Below are 27,595 nucleotides of genomic sequence, written 5' to 3'. Positions count from 1 at the left end.
CGCTGAATCTGATGGTGTGATTTTCGTTAGGCTTCTATGACTTTTAAGGGGTGTTTTCCCCTGTTTTCTAAAGTAAGACAACATTTTCTCAGGCTCGTAACTTCTGATGGGTAAGACTAAACTTGATGAAACTTATATATTTAAAATCAGCATTAAAATGTAATTCTTTTGATGTAGCTATTGGTATCAAAATTTCATTTTTTAGAGTTTTGGTTACTTTTGAGCCGGGTCACTCCTTACTACAGTTCGTTACCACGAACTATTTGATAAACAGGAAGGAGAAAATACAATTTATGCAAGAATAACCTAAATGAATTGAAATTGCTGATTTTTCAACCTTCAATGAAGAAACATGTTTTCTTAGCGTTGCAAAGATACACAGGAAAAGGGAAATGAATTCGCACATGAATTTCTAAATCACCCTGGAATGAAATGAAGTTACTTTGGGCGATGAAGGGCGAACTGAAAACAGGAATTGATTTAATGCTCGAAAAAAACTATACGAGTTACGTCATATTTAGGCCTATATACATTAAAAGAGCAAAAATGTACAGAATTTTTCCTGAATTTTTATATGACGCATACAAAATTAAAAAAATATGACGAATGGATGCGAATAGCTAAAAAAAAAGACATGGAACAATAAACAACAAAAGTTACATTATTTGTAAAAGAGAATATTTTAAAACAAAATCTTGAGTAATAAGACAAAGTGAAGTTTCAATAAAATGAAGGAACCCCTTTAGTTAAAGGTGTGCGAGCCTGTGAAGAATAAATGGAAGGAGGAATGGGTTTTTAGTATCGATAACACGTGCAAAATTACATAAGATGACAAATGACTCTAGACAACTAGAGAAAAAGGCATGGAATAAGAAACAGCTAAAATCCCATTGAATTGTTTATGAAGATTTCACTCAAAACTAAATAATATCACGAAATTTGGCTATTACGTAATTTAGATATTTAAGAAATTACTATCATGGAATAAAAAACGTGTAATTTAAGCGTCTGTACAGGATAAACAGGAACAAGGAATTGAATTCATGCCAAAATATCCCAAATCAACCGAAATTGCCGATTTGTCACTCTACGACTTCAAACTAAAAATAAACGATAATTATGCCAGTGCGTAATTTAGATATATCAGAGGCCATAGGCATTAAAACATCGTGGTTGTTACTGAATTATGCAACAACATCATTAAAACAGAATTGCAACAACTGGGGATAAGCTGGGAAATATTTTTATGGTGTTGACGACGTCAAGCAAAATTACACATGATTTTGAACGAATCTAAACAGCTAAAGCAAGAGGAATGGAAATACCACTATCTATGGTAACGATGCCAAATATCGGAGGTAACGATGCGCGAAAATAAAGTGCAATGGGATCTGTGGCTAGAGCACATACAACAACAAGCATCACAACGAATCCTGAACGAAAATACTGGACAAAGAAATCTGCGGTTAGTAGATAAGCGACAGTGATGATCACATCGACTCGTAAACGAAATTTGCAGTTTACGAAACCAAGAGGTATGGAAATACTTCTATCTGAGGTAACGATACTAATTATAAGAGATAGTGATGCACGAAAATGAAGCACAACGGGATCTGCCGATAGAGCACATGCAACAAAAAACATCACAACGAATCCCAAATGAAAATAATGGACAGAGAAACCTGTGATTAGGAGATAAGCGACAGGGGTGATCATATCGAATCGCAAGCAAAATTTACCGCTAGAAGGGAAGCAATAATGTGAATTACAACGAGTCCCAGAAAACACATCCTATAAAATGAATAAACAAATCCTATAGAAACAAATCCTATAAAATGGGCGATTCTTTGAAGCACTAACAGGAAGGAGGAACAGAAATCTAGAATTTCTTGATTCTATTCAAATTGTTGATTTGACACCTAATGACTTAAAACTAAAGAGTAGCGCGATTATTATGTTGCTGCGTAATTAGAGAACCAAATGCATACAAGCATACTCCGTGCTGAGAGTCATGGCCCGGATGAATTCCGGTCTTTTGCACTATTATATGTAACTAGCTGTTGGGGAGGCGCTTCGCGCCCCCCCCCCCAAGCCCCCCCGCACGCGTAAGTCGTTACGCGCCATATTAGTTACGCGCCATTGTAGTTGTGTCCCTGTGTCCCACCTGTGAATATATATAGATATATGTATATTTTTAACTATGTAAAACATGCGATTATACAGCATTCTTGGTTGTTCCATTGTCTGTGCATATAAATAGATTGTCAGGTTTACCGACTCTTGAACATGCAACATATCATTGTCCATGGGAAAAACAATCTGTATTCAGATCTATACCTCATTATTCTAATGATTGCCCTTGAGCTTTGTTGATGGTGATTGCTAATCGAACATTCCCTGTGTCCCCGTCGTCATTTATATGTCCCCTTGTGCCCCCCGGCGTCCCTGTTGTAGTTGTTTCCCTGTGTCCCGGTCGCCATTTGTGTCCCGGTGTCCCAGTCTGTAATTTCTCTTTGAGTGTCGCGGTCGTCATTTTTATTCCCTGTGTCCCGGTGTCTCAGTCGTCATTTTTGTTCCGGTCGTCATTTGTGTTCCGGTGTCCCGGTCTGTAATTTCTCTTTGAGTGTCCTGGTCGTCATTTATATTCCCTGTGTCCCGGTCGTCATTTGTGTCCCGGTTCTTTGTTGATGGTGATTGCTAATCGAACATTCCTTGTGTCCAGGTCGTCATTTATATTCCCTATGTCCCGGTGTCCCGGTCGTCATTTGTGTCCCGATGTCCCGGTCTGTAATTTCGTCAGTCGACAAACATGACGTCAGTCGACACACAAACATGACATCACTCGAAACACAGACCCACAGACATAATAATTGTCCATGGGAAAACAATCCGTATTCAGATCTATACCGCATTTTTCTAACGATTACCCTTGAGCTTTGTTGATGGTGATTGCTAATCGAACATTCCCTATGTCCTTGTCGTCATTTATATATCCCCCTGTGCCCCTGGCGTCCGCGTTGTAGTTGTGTCCCTGTGTCCTGGTCGTCATTTGTGTCCCGGTATCCCAGTCTGTAATCTCTCTTTGAGTTTCCCGGTCGTCATTTATATTCCCTCTGTCCCGGTGTCCCGGTCGTCATTTTTGTCCCGGTGTCCCAGTCTGTAATTTCTCTTTGAGTGTCCCGGTCGTCATTTATATTCCCTGTGTCCCGGTCGTCATTTGTGTCCCACTGTCCCGGTTCTAACATTGACACTTGGAAAAATCTTTACCTGCCAAGCATGCTAAAGCTCCAACAGTTTATAATAAACCTCAAAATTTGGGGTATCTGTTTTAAGGTTTTCTCGTTTTTTCCTTTTAGGTTTTTTCTTTTTTTATTTTTTTTTATTTTCAAGTTGTTTTTTTTTAGTTTTTTCTTTTTAGTTTTTTTTTAGTTTTTTACCATTTTTCTTTTTTCAGTTTTCTTTTTATTCTTTATTTTTCAGACGTAAATACATATCGCCGAACCTTTGTTTTTTTACTAAAATCTGGTAGGTATTGATGACCTTATCCAAGTCAAAATCCCAAACCCAATCATCATCGCTATCATTTTCAGTTTTGATACGTTTTGACTCTCGCTGTCCAGGTGGATTTTCATCTAACTGCGCGGTTTTGCGTTCTTTAGCCGCAAGCCTTTTGGCATTAACCCTTTGTGCAGATTCCTTGGCTGTTTCTTCTGCCATTGTAGGATTTATACTAAAATTTCTCTTTGAATTAACTATTTGAGCCAAGCTTGCTAAAGCTCAACAATTTATAATAAACCTCAAATTTTAAGTATTTGTTTTAAGGTTTCCGAATTACTTTAGTCTATTGTTAAAGTATTTCGAAATATTTATGCAATTCCCAGTTTTTACATTTTAGTTTGTTTTCGTTTATATATATAGAAGATATAATCTGGCGTAACGGAGAGACAACTTATTTTTATATAGATAGATATATTAGTATATGTGTAATATAAGTGTTTTTGATTTGTAACTACCTGAATAAATTGCCGCGTTTTGTTTTGTTTTATCTTCTCTTCGGTTCTTGTTCGACTTTCCCGAGGCAATGATTCAAGGACTGTTATTTTATTTAAGAATTAACGACGCTTCTTGACTACTAAGGTCCCTGCGTCGGGATTCAAGGACTGTTTCGATTTTAAATTTAGTTTTGAAAATCGCATTTATTGTAAGTATTGTTTCACTTATAAATGTGATTTACTGGGGATGGCTCTTGAAAACATAGGTGGGGAAACGTTCATTTGAGGCTGGAGCTAAAATTAAATGTCTTAGATAAGTTTTCTTTTGTTTTACTTGTAGTTGTTTCTATGAAAGAAAAGCAGTGTGGTCTTTATCGCTATTTAAATGTTGAATTCTCTTTTTCGGAATATTCATGGAAAAAATCGAAAAAAATATGATTTTCCACCTGCTTATTAAAAACAAATTTTTTCTCCCTCTCCCCTCCCCATTTTCGTGAATTGGCACCACTGTTAGGAGGGGGCATTGGCCATGCTCCTGTTCGTGGCAATTTCTATTTGTTTTGAGCTTAACTTGTAATATTCATTTTATTTTTGTTCGTTTAAGGATGTGCGAGTAACTCAAAGCAATATTTGTTATTTTTAAGTTTCATCAGATTTTCTATCTAACAGTTCGTGGTAACGAACTGTAGTCCATTTATTAGTTGATAGTAATACAACGCGGATCTTAGGTTTGACTATAGCTCTTTATTTTCTCTGAAAAATTGTTTCTTTCAAAGGTTTTATTTTACATTAAATTTTGCTCATTTTTAACTGACAATGTTTTATTGTTTTCGTTAAAATCCCTTTGGTTTTCATTGCCTTTAGGCAATATTTTTAGTGTGAGTATCCCTTATCTTTATCTCATTCCTCTGCAAGTCTAATCTGAGAAAAAACATCTGCTGGTTTTAGGTGTCACATATAGACAGGACCAATCTTCAAAATGTTTTATCTGTGTTTACTTCTACCTTGTTCTGTCTACATCCCTGTAAGTTACAAACCTATCTAAAACATACAAAAATTTTGATCATTTTGGGGCGTTAACAACCAGTGTGGCTACGTCTAGTTTCACATTTGTTTTCTGCATAGGCCCACCGGACCAAGAAACACGTGAACATTATTTTAAATCTGATTGGGAAGACCTAATCAAAGGTTCCGCTCTCGTGTATCTGAAATCTTTTAACCTTTTGGTCTTGAATGAACAAAAACATTAAAAGTAAAGTAACTCGGCTGTAGGTTTTAGTCTCAGTGTGAAAAAGCAAGCCAACATATTGGAACTGATGAATGGAACAATTTTAATGAATCTGCGGCAGAAGTTTACGACGACGCGTGAAGGATTCTATGACCCCCTCCTCGAAACCTGTAAGGCAGGAAACTTTCTGTTTTCATAGAAAGACATAAATAAAGTGCAGAAAAAAAAAATCTACGTTATGATTTCCAAAACACCGCATACGGAATGAATCAAGACGTTCATCTATCAGTAAAAAAAATCAATATATAAAATTGCCATAAACAATAACGTGATTCAAGAAACACATTGTACCAGAAAAAGTTAGAAGTGGCTTTGTGTATTTCAGGCCTAAGCTCCAAAATCCGTCGTATTCTACCTTTCTGTCCTATATTTCAAAATTCATCAAAGATTAATTAGTTAATCTACAGAACCATTTTGCGTAATCACATATTAGCATAGAAACCTGTAAAAGAATAGTTGCTGTTTCAAGGTGTAATAGATTTCCTAGCGGCAGCATGGAATTTCTAATGCTTCTCAGATTCTGGAAACTCCCTACATTGACCAATTGTTCATCATACTAAGCCATTCGTAGCAATGAACGGTAGCAAGGAGAAACCCACGCGAATTGTAACCCAAAGTGTAAAAATTGATTATTAAAAAATATTAAGTCATTATTAAGTCAAACTTTAGTTTGATTATTAACATCAAACTTTAGCGTAAAGAGCGAGGTGTCGAGTTGGGGACAACCCCTTTACTATACGGAATAATTTCTGTTCGTTTTAAGTTTTAATGTCGCTCCTTACTTTCAGTTAATAAAACTTTTTTTTATTTAATATGGTAAAAGAAGCGAAAAAAGTTACTTGGTTTATGGCAAGGTATACTACTCGGCAAACCGAGAGGCAGGAAGTTGCTGACACTTTTGCAGACATTTCGAAAGTTCTTGACTATTCAAGAACAATTCAGTGACACCACCAAAGCTCGTTAAATATTAACCAGATGAAATCCCTACAGTTGTTGGTAAGGCCTGCGCTACGCTAACTCGAAAGGTAAATAATTTATGAAACCTATTAGAAGAGTAAGATGGAGTTGAAGAGCCCGGTTAGTCAACTAATTGTAACTTGCGAAATTTTTGCTTTTCTGCTAAGTTTTGGCTTTCAGTTTGGATTGAAGTGGATAAAACACGCGGTGGGTGGCTGCGAAAACTGTATATTTATACTAAACGGTAGTTTGCAAAGCAGCTTTCTCTGCATCGGAGTTCAATTATTTAGTCTTGTTCGGAAGAAGTTCGGTCAAGGCCAAATAAGCTGAGGCCCAGTCTTGTAAAAAATATGCCAAGTCAAATACCGTCTCGTATACCACTTTTCTCATGGATTGAACATTATGAAAAAGAATTTTCTGCTCCTGATCCACGTCTATAAAATAGTTAAAAAGTGAAACTCCGAGATTTTTTTGAACATGCTTCTAGTCAGGGACTTATTATTGCAAAGAGCCTGAAATATTTCTGCAATTGGTAAACTGAAGAAAAAAGAGTCTACAGGACTTAACCGGATATCTACACATCATTTGTCATTGTGTGGTGAACTGTTTATGAAACAATTAATACCCCTTTACCAAATGATATTTAATCTTTGATTTGTCCCTGATTCTTTTTCAATTGGACGTTTGACTCTTATCCCTAAGAAGAATAAACCTCCTTCGGAATGTTCTTTTTGTTGCCCAATAACAGTTGCAACTTTATTTTGTAATTTTTTTCAGAAATTGATAATTGATTAATTGAGAACTTAATGTACAATTCAGGCCTACCAGTTCGGTTTTCAGTCTCACCTTGAGCGTGGTCATGCCCTTTCTGCTTGGGTATCTGCTTTAGTTGAAGCAGAAAAACACGGTGAAAGTATTGCTTTAGCTGCCCATGATGTAAGACACGCATTTGATTCGCTCCTCCATGAGGAGATTAAATCTGAATAAAGTTAAATTAGTTATTTGTTTTGAAACAATATTTTTGTTGCCATCCAATGCTTCAATTGTTTTTGGTCTTGCACTTACTTTAGTTTCCTGGTGATTTTGAAAGACTTCGGGAAGACCTTATCGCCAGTATTAAACATAGGGCCAGTTCGGCTTTGTATCTCCTAAGTTCGAATAATCAAATTCGGAAAGCCTAACTTTCCACGAGGGGGGGGGGGTATTTTCCGGCTCCCTTTCCAATTCCTTTAGACTTAAAATATTTAAGAAATCCCTGTCCTCAAAAAAATTCAATAGTAGTCCTTTTACCCTTAACGGGATTCCATTGATCATTTGGCTATCAGACCAATTAATCAACAGTTGAGCTTACTAAACTCAACTGGCTGAAAAAATGGTCCAATAAACTTGGGATATACAAAGCCAAACTGGCCCTATGTTTAATAATGGCGATAAGGTCTTGCCGGGGTCTTGCAAAATCCCCAGGGGACTAAAGTAAGTACAAGACCAAAAAGAATTGAAGCATTGGATGCCAATAAAAAGATTATTTAAAAAAAACTAATTTTACTGAAGTAGCTCGTAATTTCTTATAGAAATACTCTGTATTGTTCAATCAGTTTATCATTATATATATATATATATATATATATATATATATATATATATATATATATATATATATATAGTTGTTTGTGTGCTATGTCTGTCTGTCTGTCTGTTCGCATATGACGTCTGAATTATTTCATCATATACCAATTCAAAAACGAATGTATTCAAGCCCGAAGTAGCTAAGTTGGTAACGCGTTATGTTCCAGGTTCTAGGTCCGAGAGGTTGCAGGCTCGAACCTTGGCTAGGTAAAATCTACAAAAAAAAACTAAAAGGAAAAAACTAAAAACTACAAAAAGAAAAAAAAAGACTAAAAACTAATAAAAAAACTAAAAAAGCTAAAAAGACTGAAAAAAACTACAAAAGAAAAAAATAAAAAAGGAAAAAAACTGAAAAATAAAGGAGACAAACAAAACTAAAAAAATAAAAATAAAAATAAAAAACTAAAAAAGGTAACCAATTCAAAAACGAATGTATATACAGACCGGGACACCGGGACACGGGTCTAACCAGATGCGACTAAAATTGGATCGTTGTGAGATCTATATATATATATAAATAAGTTCAAAAACGAATGTATATACAGACCGGGACACCGGGACAAAAATGACGACCGGGACACCGGGACACAGGGAATATAAATGACGACCGGGACATATCTATATCTATATATTTACGACGACGCGTGAAGGATTCTATGACCCCCTCCTCGAAACCTGTAAGGCAGGAAACTTTCTGTTTTCATAGAAAGACATAAATAAAGTGCAGAAAAAAAAAAATCTACGTTATGATTTCCAAAACACCGCATACGGAATGAATCAAGACGTTCATCTATCAGTAAAAAAAATCAATATATAAAATTGCCATAAACAATAACGTGATTCAAGAAACACATTGTACCAGAAAAAGTTAGAAGTGGCTTTGTGTATTTCAGGCCTAAGCTCCAAAATCCGTCGTATTCTACCTTTCTGTCCTATATTTCAAAATTCATCAAAGATTAATTAGTTAATCTACAGAACCATTTTGCGTAATCACATATTAGCATAGAAACCTGTAAAAGAATAGTTGCTGTTTCAAGGTGTAATAGATTTCCTAGCGGCAGCATGGAATTTCTAATGCTTCTCAGATTCTGGAAACTCCCTACATTGACCAATTGTTCATCATACTAAGCCATTCGTAGCAATGAACGGTAGCAAGGAGAAACCCACGCGAATTGTAACCCAAAGTGTAAAAATTGATTATTAAAAAATATTAAGTCATTATTAAGTCAAACTTTAGTTTGATTATTAACATCAAACTTTAGCGTAAAGAGCGAGGTGTCGAGTTGGGGACAACCCCTTTACTATACGGAATAATTTCTGTTCGTTTTAAGTTTTAATGTCGCTCCTTACTTTCAGTTAATAAAACTTTTTTATTTAATATGGTAAAAGAAGCGAAAAAAGTTACTTGGTTTATGGCAAGGTATACTACTCGGCAAACCGAGAGGCAGGAAGTTGCTGACACTTTTGCAGACATTTCGAAAGTTCTTGACTATTCAAGAACAATTCAGTGACCCCACCAAAGCTCGTTAAATATTAACCAGATGAAATCCCTACAGTTGTTGGTAAGGCCTGCGCTACGCTAACTCGAAAGGTAAATAATTTATGAAATCTATTAGAAGAGTAAGACGGAGTTGAAGAGCCCGGTTAATCAACTAATTGTAACTTGCGAAATTTTTGCTTTTCTGCTAAGTTTTGGCTTTCAGTTTGGATTGAAGTGGATAAAACACGCGGTGGGTGGCTGCGAAAACTGTATATTTATACTAAACGGTAGTTTGCAAAGCAGCTTTCTCTGCATCGGAGTTCAATTATTTAGTCTTGTTCGGAAGAAGTTCGGTCAAGGCCAAATAAGCTGAGGCCCAGTCTTGTAAAAAATATGCCAAGTCAAATACCGTCTCGTATACCACTTTTCTCATGGATTGAACATTATGAAAAAGAATTTTCTGCTCCTGATCCACGTCTATAAAATAGTTAAAAAGTGAAACTCCGAGATTTTTTTGAACATGCTTCTAGTCAGGGACTTATTATTGCAAAGAGCCTGAAATATTTCTGCAATTGGTAAACTAAAGAAAAAAGAGTCTACAGGACTTAACCGGATATCTACACATCATTTGTCATTGTGTGGTGAACTGTTTATGAAACAATAAATACCCCTTTACCAAATGATATTTAATCTTTGATTTGTCCCTGATTCTTTTTCAATTGGATGTTTGACTCTTATCCCTAAGAAGAATAAACCTCCTTCGGAATGTTCTTTTTGTTGCCCAATAACAGTTGCAACTTTATTTTGTAAATTTTTTCAGAAATTGATAATTGATTAATTGAGAACTTAATGTACAATTCAGGCCTACCAGTTCGGTTTTCAGTCTCACCTTGGGCGTGGTCATGCCCTTTCTACTTGGGTATCTGCTTTAGTTGAAGCAGAAAAACACGGTGAAAGTATTGCTTTAGCTGCCCATGATGTAAGACACGCATTTGATTCGCTCCTCCATGAGGAGATTAAATCTGAATAAAGTTAAATTAGTTATTTGTTTTGAAACAATATTTTTGTTGTCATCCAATGCTTCAATTGTTTTTGGTCTTGTACTTACTTTAGTTTCCTGGTGATTTTGAAAGACTTCGGGAAGACCTTATCGCCAGTATTAAACATAGGGCCAGTTCGGCTTTGTATCTCCTAAGTTCGAATAATCAAATTCGGAAAGCCTAACTTTCCACGAGGGGGGGTGGGTATTTTCCGGCTCCCTTTCCAATTCCTTTAGACTTGAAATATTTAAGAAATCCCTGTCCTCAAAAAAATTCAATAGTAGTCCTTTTACCCTTAACGGGATTCCATTGATCATTTGGCTATCAGACCAATTAATCAACAGTTGAGCTTACTAAACTCAACTGGCTGAAAAAATGGTCCAATAAACTTGGGATATACAAAGCCAAACTGGCCCTATGTTTAATAATGGCGATAAGGTCTTGCCGGGGTCTTGCAAAATCCCCAGGGGACTAAAGTAAGTACAAGACCAAAAAGAATTGAAGCATTGGATGCCAATAAAAAGATTATTTAAAAAAAAACTAATTTTACTGAAGTAGCTCGTAATTTCTTATAGAAATACTCTGTATTGTTCAATCAGTTTATCATTAAATATATATATATATATATATATATATATATATATATATATATATATATATATATATATATATATATATATATATGTATATATATATATATATATATATATATATATATATATATATATATATATATATATATGTATATATATATATATATATATATATAAATAAGTTGTTTGTGTGCTATGTCTGTCTGTCTGTCTGTCCGCATATGACGTCTGAATTATTTCATCATATACCAATTCAAAAACGAATGTATTCAAGCCCGAAGTAGCTAAGTTGGTAACGCGTTATGTTCCAGGTTCTAGGTCCGAGAGGTTGCAGGCTCGAACCTTGGCTAGGTAAATTCTACAAAAAAAACTAAAAGGAAAAAACTAAAAACTACAAAAAGAAAAAAAAAGACTAAAAACTAATAAAAAAACTAAAAAAGCTAAAAAGACTAAAAAAACTACAAAAGAAAAAAAAATAAAAAAGGAAAAAAACTGAAAAATAAAGGAGACAAACAAAACTAAAAAAATAAAAATAAAAATAAAAAAACTAAAAAAGGTAACCAATTCAAAAACGAATGTATATACAGACCGGGACACCGGGACACGGGTCTAACCAGATGCGACTAAAATTGGATCGTTGTGAGATCTATATATATATATAAATAAGTTCAAAAACAAATGTATATACAGACCGGGACGCCGGGACAAAAATGACGACCGGGACACCGGGACACAGGGAATATAAATGACGACCGGGACATATCTATATCTATATATCTATATATATATATATATATATATATATATATATATATATATATATATATATATATATATACTAGCTGTTGGCGTGGCGCTTCGCGCCACCCCAACGAGAAGATCGTGGACGGAAAAATGTTTAATTGTAAAATGACTAAAGAACCTACAATGGTAACAACCGAGGAAGCTACTCAAAGAGTCTATGCCAAAACACTTGCGGCTGATAGAGGAAGTAAGAAAAAAAAGCGTGCCGAGGAATAAAAAGAACTTTTCTTTTTTTATTTTTTAGTTTTTTTCTTTCATTTTCTTCTTTATTTTTCAAACGTCATATGCAATCCCTCAAACATACAAAAAAACAAACATGCTTTAATTTTTTTCTTTTTTAGTTTTTTCTTTTTTTAGTTTTGTATTTTTTTTACCTTATTTCTTTTTTTATTTTTTTATTTTTAGGTTTTTCTCTTTTTTTATTTTTTTTTGTTTTTTTTTTGTTTTTTTACTTTTTTAGTTTTTTAGCTTTTTTTAGTTTTTTCATTTTTAGTTTTTTCATTTTTAGTTTTTCCTTTTTTGTTTTTTTTTTAGTTTTTCTCTTTTTTTTGTTTTTCTTTTTTATTTTTTTCCTATTTTTCTTTTTTAGTTTTTTTCTTTAATTTTCTTCTTTATTTTTCGAAATATGCAAACGTCATATGCAAACCCTCGAACATACAAAAAAAACAAACATACTTTAATTTTTTCTCTTTTTTAGTTTTTTCCTTTTTGTGTTTTGTAGCTTTTTTATTTTTTCGCTTTTTTTTAGTTTTTTAACCTTTTTTATTTTTTTTAGTTTTTTTAGTTTTTTTGTTTTTAGGTTTTTCTTTTTTTTAGTTTTTTCTTTTTTAATTTTTGCTTTTAGTTTTTTAGGATTTAGCTTTTTTAGTTTTTTTCTTTTTCCGTTTTTCTTTTTTTAGCTTTGCAGCTTTTTTATTTTTTTACCTTTTTTATTTATTTTTCTTTTTTTAGTTTTTTCTTTTTAAGTTTTTTATTTTTTTTTTTAATTTTATTTTTTTTGTTTTTTTTTAGTTTTTTTTTCTTTTTTAGTTTTTTATTTTTTTTCTCTTTTTTTAGTTTTTCTTTTTTTAGTTTTTTCTTTTTTCTTTTTAGTTTAATTTTTATTTTCTTCTTTATTTTTCAGACATCACATGCAAACCCTCAAACATACAAAAAAACAAACATGTTTTAATTTTTTTCTTTTTTTGTTTTTTTTAGTTTTGTACTGTTTTAGTTTCTCTAGCTTTTTTTTCTTTTTAGTTTTTCACCTTTTTTAATTTTTCATCTTTTTTTTAGTTTTTTCTTTTTCGGCTTTCTTGTTTTAAGTTTTTTCTTTTTTTTCTTTTTTTGTTTTTAGTTTTTTCTTTTTTTAGTTTTTTAGCTTTTTTATTTTTGTTAGTTTTTTCTTTTTTAGTTTTCTTTTTCTTCTTTATTTTTCAGACGTCATATGCAAACCCTCAACACAGAAATACATTCAACTTATTTTTATATATATAGATAGTGTAACAGACGGACATACAACTTATTTTTATAGATATACTAGCTGTTGGGGTGGCGCTTCGCGCCACCCAAACACCTAGTTGGTGGGGGCGCTTCGCGCCCCCCCCCCAAGCCCCCCCGCGCGCGTAAGTCGTTACGCGCCATAATAGTTACGCGCCATTGTAGTTGTGTCCCTATGTCCCACCTGTGAATATAGATAGATATATATATATATATATATATATATATATATATATATATATATATATATATATATATATATATATATATATATATATATATATGGTTTTAACTACGTAAAACTTGCGAATATACAACATTCTTTGCTGTCCCATTGTCTTTGCATATAAATAGATTGTCAGGTTTACCGACTCTTGAACATGCAACATATAATGGTCCATGGGAAAACAATCTGTATTCAGATCTATACCTCATGATTCTAATGATTGCCCTTGAGCTTTGTTGATGGTGATTGCTAATCGACCATTCCCTGTCCCGGTGTCCCGGTCGTCATTTACATCCCCCTGTCTCCCCCGGTGTCCCCGTTGTAGTTGTGTCCCTGTGTCCCGGTCGTCATTTATATTCCCTGTGTCCCGGTCGTCATTTGTATCCCGGTGTCCCGGTCTGTATATACATTCGTTTTTTAGTTTTGTTTTTCTCCTTTATTTTTTTCCTTTTTTTTCTTTTTTAGCTTATTTAGATTTTTAGATTTTTTAGTTTTTTCATTAGTTTTTAGTTTTTTTTTCTTTTTAGTTTTTTTGTCCCGGTCGTCATTTATATCCCCCTGTTTCCCCCGGTGTCCCCGTTGTAGTTGTGTCCCTGTGTCCCGGTCGTCATTTATATTCCCTGTGTCCCGGTCGTCATTTGTATCCCGGTGTACCGGTCTGTATATACATTCGTTTTTTAGTTTTGTTTTTCTCCTTTATTTTTTTCCTTTTTTTTTCTTTTTTAGTTTATTTAGATTTTTAGATTTTTTAGTTTTTTTAGTTTTTTTAGTTTTTTTAGTTTTTTAGCTTTTTTACTTTTTTTATTAGTTTTTAGTTTTTTTTGTAGTTTTTGCCTTTTTTAGTTTTTTCAGTTTTTTTTTTAGTTTTTTATTGGTTTTTACCTTTATTTTAGCTTATTTTTCAGTTTTTTCCTTTTTTTTAGTTTTTTTTAGTTTTTAGTTTTTTTAGTTTTTTACTTTTTTTAGTTTTTTTAGTTTTTTTAGTTTTTTAGCTTTTTTATTTTTTTTATTAGTTTTTAGTTTTTTTGTAGTTTTTGCCTTTTTTTTAGTTTTTCTAGTTTTTTAGCTTTTTTATTAGTTTTTAGTTTTTTTTGTAGTTTTTGCCTTTTTTTAGTTTTTTTAGTTTTTTAGCTTTTTTATTTTTTTTATTAGTTTTTAGTTTTTTTTGTTGTTTTTGCCTTTTTTTAGTTTTTTCAGTTTTGACGTCACCTGATCCAGATTTTTCAGGAGACAACTTATTTTTATATATATAGATAGTTTTTTTTTTTACTTATGTCCTGGTCTTCTTTTAGTTTTTACCTTTTTTAGTTTTTTTTAGTTTTTTAGATGAAAATTTTTTTTAGTTTTTTCCTTTTTTTCTTTTTAGTTTTTTATTGGTTTTTACCTTTATTTTAGCTTATTTTTCAGTTTTTTCCTTTTTTTTATTTTTTTTTTATTTTTTTATTTTTTTTAGTTTTTTACCTTTTTTTAGTTTTTTTAGTTTTTTTAGTTTTTTAGCTTTTTTACTTTTTTTATTAGTTTTTAGTTTTTTTTTGTAGATTTTGCCTTTTTTTAGTTTTTTCAGTTTTTTTTTTAGTTTTTTATTGGTTTTTACCTTTATTTTAGCTTATTTTTCAGTTTTTTCCTTTTTTTTAGTTTTTTTTAGTTTTTAGTTTTTTTAGTTTTTTATCTCTTTTTAGTTTTTTTAGTTTTTTTAGTTTTTTAGCTTTTTTATTTTTTTTATTAGTTTTTAGTTTTTTTTGTAGTTTTTGCCTTTTTTTAGTTTTTTTAGTTTTTTAGCTTTTTTATTAGTTTTTAGTTTTTTTTGTAGTTTTTGCCTTTTTTTAGTTTTTTTAGTTTTTTAGCTTTTTTATTTTTTTTATTAGTTTTTAGTTTTTTTTGTAGTTTTTGCCTTTTTTTAGTTTTTTCAGTTTTGACGTCACCTGATCCAGTTTTTTCAGGTGACGTCACCTGACCCATCCACAGACAGACAACTTATTTTTATATAGATAGATAGATAGATAGATAGATAGATAGATAGATATATAGATTATACATACAGTCATATATTATCCTTGTTGCACAGCAATAAAAATACTAAATACCTTGCGACGGTGTAGTGGAAAAGTCCTCATCTTCTAAGTAAAGGTTCGCAGGTTCGATTCCATGCGTCGCAAGGAAGCATTTGATGTAATTTCCTCGTTGCCTGTCAGATCCAATTTGAAAAGTGAATTTTTTCATCTATTTCCTCTGATATTTTCGTCAAATCCAATGATTGAAATTCTACATTGAATTCTTCATCGTAGACGGGATTAGTCGGTATCCCGGCTTGGGGAACCAACTTTTAGCTTCACAAAACTGGATTCCTTGTAAGCCTAATATACTTATAATGACTACATATGCAAACCCACAAACAAACAAAAACAATCCGTATTCAGATCTATACCTCATTATTCTAATGATGTGTCCCTGTGTCCCGGTCGTCATTTATATTCCCTGTGTCCCGGTCGTCATTTGTGTCCCGGTGTCCCAGTTTGTAATTTCTCTTTGAGTGTCTCGGTTGTCATTTATATTCCCTGTGTCCCGGTGTCCCGGTCGTCATTTGTGTCCCGGTGTCCCGGTCTGTAATTTCTATTCGAACAATCCATGTGTCCCGGTCGTCATTTATATATCCCGCCTGTGCCCCCGGCGTCCCCGTTGTAGTTGTGTCCCTGTGTCCCGGTCGTCATTTATATTCCCTGTGTCCCGGTCGTGATTTGTGTCCGGGTGTCCAAGTCTGTAATTTCTCTTTGAGGTTCCCGGTCGTCACTCATATTCCCTCTGTCTCGGTCGTCATTTGTGTCCCGGTCTGTAATTTCTCTTTGAGTGTTTTTTCTTTTTAGTTTTTTTTTAGTTTTTTACCTTTTTTCTTTTTTCAGTTTTCTTTTTCTTCTTTATTTTTCAGCGTCACTATGAAGTACATATCGACGAACCTTTGTTTTTTTTAACTTAAATCTGGTAGGCATTGATGACCTTATCCAAGTCAAAATCCCAAACCCAATCATCATCGCTATCATTTTCAGTTTTGATATGTTTTGACTGTCGCTGTCCAGGTGGATTTTCATCTAACTGCGCGGTTTTGCATTCTTTAGCCGCAAGCCTGTTTTCTTGCTGTTCTTGTGATTCCTCGGAACGCTTTCTTTTCTTACTTTCTCTATCAGCAGTAAGTTTTTTGGCATAAACTCTTTGAGCAGCTTCCTCGGCTGTTGCCATTGTAGGTTCTTCAGTCATTTTAAAATTAAACATTTTTCCGTGAACAAATGTCTCAAATACCGTTAATGACGTCACCGTCAAAGCAAAAATGACGACAACTAATTTCATGACGTCAGCCGACACAGAAACATGACGTCACCTGATCCACAGACAGACAGACAACTTATTTTTATATATATAGATTTATATATATATATATATATGTATATATATATATATATATATATATATATATATATATATATATATATATATATATATATATATATATATATATATATATATATATAAAAATAAGTTGTCTGTGTGTGGATCTGTGGATCAGGTGACGTCATGTTTGTCCGCATATGACGTCTGAATTATTTCACACTAATACAAAAGAAGAAAAAAACTAAAAAAGGTAAAAACTACAAAAAAACTAAAAAGAAAAAAAAACTAAAAAAGCTAAAAAACTAAAAAAAACTAAAAAAAGGTAAAAATCTAATAACTAAAAAAAACTGAAAAAAATAAAAAAAGGCAAAACTACAAAAAAAATAAAAACTGATAAAAAAACTAAAAAAGCTAAAAAACTAAAAAAACTAAAAAAACTAAAAAAAGGTAAAAAACTAAAAAAAACTAAAAACTAAAAAAGAAAAAAACTAAAAAAAAGGAAAAAACTGAAAAATAAAAGAGAAAAAGAAAACTAAAAAAATATGAATAAATATATATAAAAATAAGTTGTTTGTGGGTTATGTCTGTCTGTCTGTCTGTCGAGTGACGTCGTGTTTGTCCGCATATGACGTCTGAATTATTTCACACTAATACAAAAGAAGAAAAAAAACTAAAAAAGGTAAAAACTACAAAAAAAAACTAAAAAGAAAAAAAACTAAAAAAGCTAAAAAACTAAAAAAAACTAAAAAAAGGTAAAAAACTAAAAACTAAAAAAACTGAAAAAACTAAAAAAAGGCAAAAACTAAAAAAAAAACTAAAAACTAATAAAAAAACTAAAAAAGCTAAAAAACTAAAAAACTAAAAAAACTAAAAAAAGGTAAAAAACAAAAAAAACTAAAAACTAAAAAAGAAAAAACTAAAAAAAGGAAAAAACTGAAAATATGATGCCACCCCAACAGCTAGTATATATATAAAAATAAGTTGTCTGTCTGTGTGTCTGTCTGTCAGGTGACGTCATGTTTCTGTGTCGACTAACGTCATGAAGTTAGTTGTCGTCATTTTTGCTTTGACGGTGACGTCATTAAAGATATTTAAGACATGCGTTCACGGAAAAATGTTTAATTGTAAAATGACTGAAGAACCTACAATGGCAACAGCCGAGGAAGCTGCTCAATGAGTCTTGCTGCTGATAGACAAAGTAGGAAATGAAAGCGTTCCGAGAAATCACAAGAACAGCAAGAAAACAGGCTTGCGGCTGATAGAGAAAGTAAGAAAAGAAAGCGTGCCGAGGAATCACAATAACAGCAAGAAAACAGGCTTGCGGCTAAAGAACGCAAAACCGCCCAGTTAGATGAAAATCCACCTGGACAGCGAGAGTCAAAACATATCAAAACTGAAAATGATAGCGATGATGATTGGGTTTGGGATTTTGACTTGGATAAGGTCATCAATGCCTACCAGACTTAAGTTAAAAAACAAAGGTTCGGCGATATGTACTTCATAGTGACGCTGAAAAATAAAGAAGAAAAAGAAAACTGAAAAAAGAAAAAAGGTAAAAAACTAAAAAAAAACTAGAAAGAAAAAACACTCAAAGAGAAATTACAGACCGCGACACAAATGACGACTGAGACAGAGGGAATATAAGTGACGACCAGGAACCTCAAAGAGGAATTACAGACTGGGACACCCGGACACAAATTACGACCGGGACACAGGGAATATAAATGACGACCGGGACACAGGGACACAACTACAATGGGGACGCCGAGGGCACAGGTGGGATATATAAATGACGACCGGGACACAGGGATTGTTCGAATAGAAATTACAGACCGGGACACAAATGACGACCGGAACACCGGGACACAGGGAATATAAATGACGACCAGGACACTCAAAGAGAAATTACAAACTGGGACACCGGGACACAAATGACGACCGGGACACAGAGAATATAAATGACGACAGGGACACATCATAAGAATAATGAGGTATAGATCTGAATACGGATTGTTTTTCCCATGGACAATTATATGTTGCATGTTCAAGAGTCAGTAAACCTGACAATCTATTTATATGCACAGACAATGGGACAGCGAAGAATGTTGTATATTCGCATGTTTTACGTAGTCAAAAACATATATTTACACCTATCTCTATTCACAGGTGGGACACAGGGACACAACTACAAGGGCGCGTAACTAATATGGCGCGTAACGACTTACGCGCGGGGGGGGGCTTGGGTGGGCGCGAAGCGCCCCACCAACTAGGTGTTGGGGTGGCGCGAAGCGCCACCCCAACAGCTAGTATATATATATATATATATACTAGCTGTTGGGGTGGCGCTTCGCGCCACCCCAACACCTAGTTGGTGGGGGCGCTTCGCGCCCCCCCCAAGCCCCCCCGCGCGCGTAAGTCGTTACGCGCCATAATAGTTACGCGCCATTGTAGTTGTGTCCCTATGTCCCACCTGTGAATATAGATAGATATATATATATATGATGGTGATTGCTAATCGACCATTCCCTGTCCCGGTGTCCCGGTCGTCATTTACATCCCCCTGTTTCCCCCGGTGTCCCCGTTGTAGTTGTGTCCCTGTGTCCCGGTCGTCATTTATATTCCCTGTGTCCCGGTCGTCATTTGTATCCCGGTGTCCCGGTCTGTATATACATTCGTTTTTTAGTTTTGTTTTTCTCCTTTATTTTTTTCCTTTTTTTTTCTTTTTTAGCTTATTTAGATTTTTAGATTTTTTAGTTTTTTATTAGTTTTTAGTTTTTTTTTTCTTTTTAGTTTTTTTTGTCCCGGTCGTCATTTATATCCCCCTGTTTCCCCCGGTGTCCCCGTTGTAGTTGTGTCCCTGTGTCCCGGTCGTCATTTATATTCCCTGTGTCCCGGTCGTCATTTGTATCCCGGTGTACCGGTCTGTATATACATTCGTTTTTTAGTTTTGTTTTTCTCCTTTATTTTTTTCCTTTTTTTTCTTTTTTAGTTTATTTAGATTTTTAGATTTTTTAGTTTTTTTATTAGTTTTTAGTTTTTTTTCTTTTTAGTTTTTTTGTAGTTTTTACCTTCTTTTTAGTTTTGTTAATTTTTTTTTTTACTTATGTCCTGGTCGTCATTTATACTCCCTGTGTCCCGGTGCTTTGTTGATTGCTAATCGAACATTCCTTTTGTCCTGGTCACTTTCTCTTTGAGTGTCGTCATTTATTTTTTTCTTTTTTAGTTCTTTTAGTTTTTACCTTTTTTAGTTTTTTTTAGTTTTTTAGATGAAAATTTTTTTTAGTTTTTTCCTTTTTTTCTTTTTAGTTTTTTATTGGTTTTTACCTTTATGTTAGCTTATTTTTCAGTTTTTTCCTTTTTTTTTCGTTTTTTTTTATTTTTTATTTTTTTTTAGTTTTTTACATTTTTTTAGTTTTTTTAGTTTTTTTAGTTTTTTTAGTTTTTTAGCTTTTTTACTTTTTTTATTAGTTTTTAGTTTTTTTGTAGTTTTTGCCTTTTTTAAGTTTTTTCAGTTTTTTTTTAGTTTTTTATTGGTTTTTACCTTTATTTTAGCTTATTTTTCAGTTTTTTCCTTTTTTTATTTTTTTTTAGTTTTTTTAGTTTTTTACCTTTTTTTAGTTTTTTTAGTTTTTTTAGTTTTTTAGCTTTTTTATTTTTTTTATTAGTTTTTAGTTTTTTTTGTAGTTTTTGCCTTTTTTTTAGTTTTTTTAGTTTTTTAGCTTTTTTATTAGTTTTTAGTTTTTTTTTGTAGTTTTTGCCTTTTTTTAGTTTTTTTAGTTTTTTAGCTTTTTTATTTTTTTTATTAGTTTTTAGTTTTTTTTGTAGTTTTTGCCTTTTTTTAGTTTTTTCAGTTTTGACGTCACCTGATCCAGTTTTTTCAGGTGACGTCACCTGATCCACGATCCACAGATCCACAGACAACTTATTTTTATATATATAGATAGTTTTTTTTTTACTTATGTCCTGGTCGTCATTTATACTCCCTGTGTCCCGGTGCTTTGTTGATTGCTAATCGAACATTCCTTTTGTCCTGGTCGCTTTCTCTTTGAGTGTCGTCATTTATTTTTTTCTTTTTTAGTTCTTTTAGTTTTTCCCTTTTTTAGTTTTTTTTAGTTTTTTAGATGACAATTTTTTTTAGTTTTTTCCTTTTTTTCTTTTTAGTTTTTTATTGGTTTTTACCTTTATTTTAGCTTATTTTTCAGTTGTTTCCTTTTTTTTATTTTTTTTTTATTTTTTATTTTTTTTAGTTTTTTACCTTTTTTTAGTTTTTTTAGTTTTTTAGCTTTTTTACTTTTTTTATTAGTTTTTAGTTTTTTTTTGTAGTTTTTGCCTTTTTTTAGTTTTTTCAGTTTTTTTTTTAGTTTTTTATTGGTTTTTACCTTTATTTTAGCTTATTTTTCAGTTTTTTCCTTTTTTTTTAGTTTTTTTTAGTTTTTAGTTTTTTTAGTTTTTTACCTTTTTTTAGTTTTTTTAGTTTTTTTAGTTTTTTAGCTTTTTTATTTTTTTTATTAGTTTTTATTTTTTTTTGTAGTTTTTGCCTTTTTTTTAGTTTTTTAGTTTTTTAGCTTTTTTATTAGTTTTTAGTTTTTTTTGTAGTTTTTGCCTTTTTTTAGTTTTTTTAGTTTTTTAGCTTTTTTATTTTTTTTATTAGTTTTTAGTTTTTTTTTGTAGTTTTTGCCTTTTTTTAGTTTTTTCAGTTTTGACGTCACCTGATCCAGTTTTTTCAGGTGACGTCACCTGATCCATCCATCCATCCACAGACAGACAACTTATTTTTATATATATAGATATATATATATATATATATATATATATATATATATATATATATATATATATATATATATATATATATATATATATATATATATATATATATATATATATATATATATATATATATATATATATATATATATATATATATATATATATATATATATATATATATATATATATATATATATATATATATATCTATATATATAAAAATAAGTTGTCTGTCTGTGGATGTGTGGATGGATGTGTCAGGTGACGTCACCTGAAAAAACTGGATTAGGTGACGTCAAAACTGAAAAAACTAAAAAAAGGCAAAAACTACAAAAAAACTAAAAACTAATAAAAAAAATAAAAAAGCTAAAAAACTAAAAAAACTATAAAGGTAAAAACCAATAAAAAACTAAAAAAAAAACTGAAAAAACTAAAAAAAGGCAAAAACTACAAAAAAAAACTAAAAACTAATAAAAAAAGTAAAAAAGCTAAAAAACTAAAAAAACTAAAAAAACTAAAAAAAGGTAAAAAACTAAAAAAAATAAAAAATAAAAAAAAACTAAAAAAAAGGAAAAAACTGAAAAATAAGCTAAAATAAAGGTAAAAACCAATAAAAAACTAAAAAAAAAAAGGAAAAAACTAATAAATGACGACACTCAAAGAGAAAGCGACCAGGACAAAAGGAATGTTCGATTAGCAATCAACAAAGCACCGGGACACAGGGAGTATAAATGACGACCAGGACATAAGTAAAAAAAAAACTATCTATATATATAAAAATAAGTTGTCTGTGGATCTGTGGATCGTGGATCAGGTGACGTCACCTGAAAAAACTGGATCAGGTGACGTCAAAACTGAAAAAACTAAAAAAAGGCAAAAACTACAAAAAAAACTAAAAACTAATAAAAAAAATAAAAAAGCTAAAAAACTAAAAAAACTAAAAAAAGGCAAAAACTACAAAAAAAACTAAAAACTAATAAAAAAGCTAAAAAACTAAAAAAACTAAAAAAAAGGCAAAAACTACAAAAAAACTAAAAACTAATAAAAAAAATAAAAAAGCTAAAAAACTAAAAAAACTAAAAAAAGGTAAAAAACTAAAAAATAAATAACGACCGGGACACAGGGACACAACTACAACGGGGACACCGGGGGAAACAGGGGGATATAAATGACGACCGGGACAAAAAAACTAAAAAGAAATAAAAACTAAAAACTAATAAAAAAAACTAAAAAATCTAAAAATCTAAATAAGCTAAAAAAGAAAAAAAAAGGAAAAAAATAAAGGAGAAAAACAAAACTAAAAAACGAATGTATATACAGACCGGGACACCGGGATACAAATGATGACCGGGACCCGGGACACAGGGAATATAAATGACGACCGGGACACAGGGACACAACTACAACGGGGACACCGGGGGAAACAGGGGGATAACCTGACAATCTATTTATATGCAAAGACAATGGGACAGCAAAGAATGTTGTATATTCGCAAGTTTTACGTAGTTAAAACCATATATATATATATATTTCTATATTCACAGGTGGGACATAGGGACACAACTACAATGGCGCGTAACTATTATGGCGCGTAACGACTTACGCGCGCGGGGGGGCTTGGGGGGGGCGCGAAGCGCCCCCACCAACTAGGTGTTGGGGTGGCGCGAAGCGCCACCCCAACAGCTAGTATATATATATATATATATCTATATATATATATAAATAAGTTGTCTGTGTGTGGATCTGTGGATCAGGTGATGTCATGTTTGTCCGCATATGACGTCTGAATTATTTCACACTAATACAAAAGAAGAAAAAAACTAAAAAAGGTAAAAACTACAAAAAAACTAAAAAGAAAAAAAAACTAAAAAAGCTAAAAAACTAAAAAAAACTGAAAAAAGGTAAAAATCTAAAAACAAAAAAAAACCTAAAAAAATAAAAAAAGGCAAAAACTACAAAAAAAATAAAAACTAATAAAAAAACTAAAAAAGCTAAAAAACTAAAAAAACTAAAAAAAAACTTAAAAAAGGTAAAAAACTAAAAAAAACTAAAAACTAAAAAAGAAAAAAACTAAAAAAAGGAAAAAACTGAAAAATAAAAGAGAAAAAGAAAACTAATAAAATATGAATAAATATATATAAAAATAAGTTGTTTGTGGGTTATGTCTGTCTGTCTGTCTGTCGAGTGACGTCGTGTTTGTCCGCATATGACGTCTGAATTATTTCACACTAATACAAAAGAAGAAAAAAAACTAAAAAAGGTAAAAACTACAAAAAAAAACTAAAAAGAAAAAAAACTAAAAAAGCTAAAAAACTAAAAAAAACTAAAAAAAGGTAAAAAACTAAAAACTAAAAAAACTGAAAAACTAAAAAAAGGCAAAAACTAAAAAAAGCTAAAAACTAATAAAAAAACTAAAAAAGCTAAAAAACTAAAAAAAAAACTAAAAAAACTATAAAAAGGTAAAAAAAAAAAAACTAAAAACTAAAAAAGAAAAAACTAAAAAAAAGGAAAAAACTGAAAAATAAGAGAAAAAGAAAACTAAAAAAATATTAATAAATATAAAAAATATAAATAGAAATATAATATAAATTAGCAATCAACAAAGCACCGAGACACAAATGACGACCGGGACACAGGGAGTATAAATGACGACCAGGACATAAGTAAAAAAAAAAAAAAACTAAAAAAACTAAAAAAATGGTAAAAACTACAAAAAAACTAAAAACTAATAAAAAAACTAAAAAATCTAAAAATCTAAATAAACTAAAAAAGAAAAAAAAGAAAAAAGGAAAAAAATAAAGGAGAAAAACAAAACTAAAAAACGAATGTATATACAGACCGGGACACCGGGATACAAATGACGACCGGGACACAGGGAATATAAATGGCGACCGGGACACAGGGACACAACTACAATGGGGACGCCGGGGGGCACAGGGGGATATAAATGACGACCGGGACACCGGGACACAAGGAATATAAATGACGCCCGGGACACTCAAAGAGAAATCACAGACTGGAACACCGGGACACAAATGACGACCGGGACACAGGGAATATAAATGACGACCGGGAAACAGGGACATAACTACAAAGGGGACGCCGGGGTGCACAGGGGGATATATAAATGACGATGGCGACTCAGGGAATGGTCGATTAGCAATCACCATCAACAAAGCTCAAGGGCAATCATTAGAATCATGAGGTATAGATCTGAATACGGATTGTTTTCCCATGGACCATTATATGTTGCATGTTCAAGAGTCGGTAAACCTGACAATCTATTTATATGCACAGACAATGGGACAGCAAAGAATGTTGTATATTCGCAAGTTTTACGTAGTTAAAAACATATATATATATATATATATATATATATATATATATATATATATATATATATATATATATATATATATATATATATATATATATATATCTATATTCACAGGTGGGACATTGGGACACAACTACAATGGCGCGTAACTAATATGGCGCGTAACGACTTACGCGCGCGGGGGGGCTTGGGGGGGGGGGGGTGCGAAGCGCCCCCACCAACTAGGTGTTGGGGTGGCGCGAAGCGCCACCCCAACAGCTAGTATATATATATTTATATATATATATATATATATATATATATATATATATATATATATATATATATATATATATATATATATATATATATATCAAGCGTCGTATTTCAAGCGTCGTAGAGGATTTCGTAATAAATTGATTGCATAGGTAGTTACTTATTATTAGATTACATAAAAAAACTAGTTTTTTTAACTGAAAGTAAGGAGCGACATTAAAACTTAAAACGAACAGAAATTACTCCGTATATGAAATGGGTTGTCCCCTGCGCAATCCCTCGCTCTTTACGCTAATGCTTTTAATTGTTTTAAAAAGCAGAATTGTGGCAAAGAGTCAAACTTTAGCGTAAAGAGCGAGGGATTGCGGATGGGACGACCCATGCCTCCTAAATACCTCGCTCTTTATGTTAAAGTATTTTTAGAACCCCTCATATGCGTAATAATCTCTGTTCGTTTTAAGTTTCAATGCTACTCCTTACTTTCAATTGAAAAAACTTTTCCATGTTTATTTTTTCATTGTTTTTTTCATAGTAATTTTAGAAAATCCTGCGCCCTTTTCATTGAATTTTTGCTCCCCCATGACATATTTCTCCAAGGAAAATCCTCCCACATAGCCCCTCCCCTAAACTCCTCCCCCCAAAAAAAAAATCCCCCGAAAACGTCTATACGCTTCCCAATAACCATTATTATATGTGAACACTGGTCGAAGTTTGTTACTTGCAGCCCCTCCCTCAAGGACTGTGGGGGAGTAAGTAATCCCCAAAGACATAGTTATTATGGTTTTCGACTATGCGAAACAAAATGGCTATCTCAAAATTTTAAATTCGTTGACTTTGGGAAAAAATGAGCGTGGGAGGGGGCTAGGTGCCATCCGATTTTTTGGTCACTTAAAAAGGGCACTAGAACTTTTCAATTCCGTTAGAATGAGCCATCTTTCGACATTCTAGGACCATTTGGTCGATACGATAACCCATGGGGAAAAAAACAAACAAACAAATAAACACGCACCCGTGATCTGTCTTCTGGCAAAAAAATGAAATTCCACATTTTTGTAGATAGGAGCATGAAATTTTTGCTATAGGGTTCTCTGATACGCTGAATTCGATGGTGTGATTTTCGTTAAGATTCTGTGACTTTTAGGGGGTGTTTCGCCCTATTTTCCGAAATAAAGCAAATTTTCTCAGGCTTGTAACTTTTGATGACAAAGACTAAATTTGATGAAACTTATATATTTAAAATCAGCATTAAAATCCAATTATTTTGATGTATCTTTTAGCATCACAATTTCGTTTTTTAGAGTTTCGTTTACTATTGAGCCGGGTCGCTCCTTAGTACAGTTCCTTACCACGAACTGTTTGATAGATGTCAGATGTGAAGACAGTAAATTATTTGAATGTTTGTTTTTTCTATAAATAAATTTAGAATGTCAGAAGCTTTACTACAAACACCAAAAGCAAAAAGAATAGTAGGGAATGTCTCAAGACAGTGGGAAACAAATTTGATTTAATATTTCGTCCCTAAGTCCAAGGGCCGTCCTCAGCAATGCAAAAATATATAAGAAGAAAAAACTTACAAAAGGATAAAATAAATAAAATTAAAATGAAAAATTTTCCAAAACAGTCCCAGTATCCTTACCTCAGCGAAGTTCAACCAGGACTGATAAGTAAATTGTGATGAAACGAGGCGATTTATTGAAATGAAAGAGAATGATTTAAAAACACGTTTTTAATGCCAACTTTATTTTTGGCAGCTGATCTTATAGGTCTGTTTGTGACAGGTTCTGTGTTAATATCTATTGGTTTCTTATAATATATCTTAAGGTCATTTTTAATTAAATTTGTGCATTGAGCAGCTACTGAATATTCTCCCAAGTCCCTATTAAAGGCAATATGGTCATTAATCTTAAGTCTGATTTCAATTGCTTCTCGAACCACTTGCTTTGTGCCTAGGTCATTGCTAATAAGGGCGAATTCTTCAAAAAATATTTTGTGGCTAGGATTCTGAAAAACATGGCTGGTTAAAGCAGAATCAAAAGAAACAGAAGCAATATTATAATTTAGGGCTTTGGTGATATCATCTTTATGCTTTGTAGGCGTTTCTCAAAATTCTGGTGAGTTCTCCCTACATAGAATTTGCTACAGTCGCATGGTATTTGATACTCCTCTTTGGCGAGAAACTGGAGTTTTATCTTTATCAGAATTTCGGAGATTTATGATTTTCAAGATTTCAGAAGAAAATTATGGAAAGCAGAGCTCCCAGAAAACAGTATGTTAAATACTTAATCTAACCACCGCTATACATTAAATACTCATTTAAAATTTACCTGCATCCTAGTTTTTCTCACTGTGACTAAGCTAATTATAACC

The 27,595-nt window shown here is 32.2% G+C and overlaps 1 protein-coding gene and 1 long non-coding RNA gene across 14 annotated transcripts in view; both read right to left on the bottom strand.

Moving 5' to 3' along the window:
* LOC136030245 (neuronal acetylcholine receptor subunit alpha-7-like) overlaps window positions 1-27,595 on the bottom strand; it is a 189,257-nt gene that overhangs the window by 149,477 nt on the left and 12,185 nt on the right. The gene's annotated exons all lie outside the window — the stretch shown is intronic.
* LOC136030243 (uncharacterized) lies at window positions 13,788-21,964 on the bottom strand. Its single transcript, XR_010618219.1, has 2 exons — window positions 21,908-21,964; window positions 13,788-14,694 (listed from the first exon to the last, which is right to left on the bottom strand). It is a non-coding gene; the product is annotated as an uncharacterized LOC136030243 (long non-coding RNA).

This window comes from Artemia franciscana, chromosome 8 (assembly GCF_032884065.1).
Source record: "Artemia franciscana chromosome 8, ASM3288406v1, whole genome shotgun sequence".
Lineage (NCBI taxonomy): Eukaryota > Metazoa > Arthropoda > Branchiopoda > Anostraca > Artemiidae > Artemia > Artemia franciscana.
The sequence above is the reverse complement of the archived record's forward strand: the minus strand, read 5'-3'. Positions and strand labels throughout refer to the sequence as shown.